The sequence below is a fragment of the Phascolarctos cinereus genome, unplaced genomic scaffold (genome assembly GCF_003287225.1).
Source record: "Phascolarctos cinereus isolate Bilbo 61053 unplaced genomic scaffold, phaCin_HiC Scaffold_726;HRSCAF=1367, whole genome shotgun sequence".
Lineage (NCBI taxonomy): Eukaryota > Metazoa > Chordata > Mammalia > Diprotodontia > Phascolarctidae > Phascolarctos > Phascolarctos cinereus.
Genome location: NW_027556098.1, coordinates 421,382,057 through 421,384,272, shown reverse-complemented (window position 1 = coordinate 421,384,272; position 2,216 = coordinate 421,382,057). Strand labels below are relative to the sequence as shown.

General features: G+C 38.7%; 1 pseudogene; it reads left to right on the top strand.

Annotated features, from left to right (window-relative positions):
* The first annotated feature begins 647 nt into the window (after positions 1-647).
* On the top strand, positions 648-1,115 carry LOC110220226 (riboflavin kinase pseudogene; annotated as a pseudogene).
* The last annotated feature ends 1,101 nt before the right edge of the window (positions 1,116-2,216 follow it).

Genomic DNA, 2,216 nt, shown 5'->3' with positions numbered 1-2,216 from the left:
CCAGTGAGGACAGCAGAATAGTGAGTTGATAAGGCAGATGCAGGAGGATATCCTCGTAGCAGTGAGGGCTCAGTTGAAGTTGTGAATCATGGATGTGTAAGTTGTCCCATTCAGAATGGTTACATGATTTTCTTCATTTTTGTGAAGGAGGATGTGTGTAGGAGTGAAGGTAGTAAATGATGCAATGATTCAAAGCTGAATACAAACAGTGAAGTGATAAGGGGAAGAGGGCCTCAAGAGAAGACGACAGTGAGTACTGTGTGCAAAGCACACTGTTATGCACTAGGGATAAATACAGAAAAGGTAGACAGCCCAGGCTCCCAAGGACTTCATGCTCTATTAGACAGACAACAGAGAAGGAGGTAGGTTGGTAATACAGGAAAAACGAGAAGCAGAGGCTGGACAGGTTGAAGGATAAATAGATAACATTAAGATATACACTTAGGAGGTATTGCGGCTTCTGTTGGGTCAGTAATGTGGGGAGGTTCTGTCGTGCGCCCTTCTCTGGCATCGTGCAGGTGGGGGCCGCCGCCTCACGCCTGTAGAAGTCTCCCTCCCTCTCCCCACTCCGGGCTGGCCCGGGGGAACGGTTTCCCTGAGTTCGATGGCGGCTCCTCCGGACTCTTCGCCCGGGCCCCAGCAGCGTGATGAAGCACCTGCCTTATTTCTGCCCGGGTAAAGTGGTGAGGGGCTTCGGACGGGGCTCCAAGCAGCTTGGCAGCCCCACTGCTAGCTTTCCTGAACAAGTAGCAGATAATCTTCCACGTGATTGATCTACTGGAATTTATTATGGTTGGGCCTCTGTTGGAAATGGAGATGTCCATAAGATGGTTTTAAGGATAGGGTGGAACCCATTCTACAAGAACACTAAAAAAATCTGTGGAAACTCACATTATACGTACCTTCAAAGAGGACTTCTATGGAGAAATCCTTAGTCTAGTCATCACTGGCTACTCAGACTAGAGAAAAACTTTAATTTAATTGATGACCTTATTTCAGCAGTTCAAGATGATATTGAAGAAGCTAAGGGACAACTGGATTTACCAGAACATTTGAAACTCAAAGAAGACAATTTCTTTCATATGCCAGAAAGCAAAATAACGAATGGCCACTGATCAAAAGTCATTTTATTTATTTATTCATTCCCCCCCTTGTATTCCACTACTCTTTATCATTGCTACAGCCTTATATTTGGTTAGATTAAGAAAACTTTTCCTGTAGCTTTGAATTAGTTTATACAATACAATGTACTTACCATTTTATGCTTAAATTAATGTTACATTCTACCCAACGTGCAGCAGTACCAAAAAGGTTCTTTTAAAAGTCAAGATTTTTTAAAATAATGTTGAACTCTACAAAAGCTTCATGAAACACACTACAGTAAAAGCAGAGAACATAACAAAATCTCAAGGTTTTTTTTAAAGATGGAAATATATGTATATAAGTAAAAACTGACTGCCTTAACTCTAAGTCATTTGCTGCAGATGAGAATAGAGGTCATTCTAGTGGCTATGGATTCTCTATAATACTTCTGACTTGCAACTAGCTGCTACTAGACCTAGATTCCACGGAGAAATAAAATGTGCATTGCATGAAGCTTTGACAGTCTAATGCATGGAAAGGAGGAAATGGTAGAATTTGTGTTTGATATGTGTAGTGTAATATATTTTGTTGGTTAAAGACGAGATTTTGTGAAACTTCATTTTATTTGGGATTATTTATTAAAAATAAATGTCATATTAGGGTTGTATTATTGCATTGTTTTCCATTTTATATTTATTTTCATGCCTTGAATACTAAGGGTTTTTGAATTTTTTTTAAAAATTTCAGAACTAGAGCTCTCAAATATCCATGTTTTTCTGTTTTTTTTTATTACAGATGGAATTGTTTGTGTTCAAAATTATTTGAACCTTCTTTTACTCCTTAACCTTTAATTTCTTTCTGTTCATAATATTCTTTCCAATTTATGATGTTTATGTATAGTGAAGTTTCTAATCATTGCCCTCCACCACCATTAATGTGAGCAACACTAGATATGCAAAGGTTATTGGATTCCACTTCGGAAAATCAAAACTTCAAATATTGCAAAAACCCCAGTTTTTAAAGTAACTCATTAAAGGTGGGGGGGGGGGAGGCTAATAGTCAGAATTAACCAGTTGGATAAAAAAAGCCAAAGTTCAGCTAATGTTTCCCAAAGAGAAAACATTTAAAGGCCA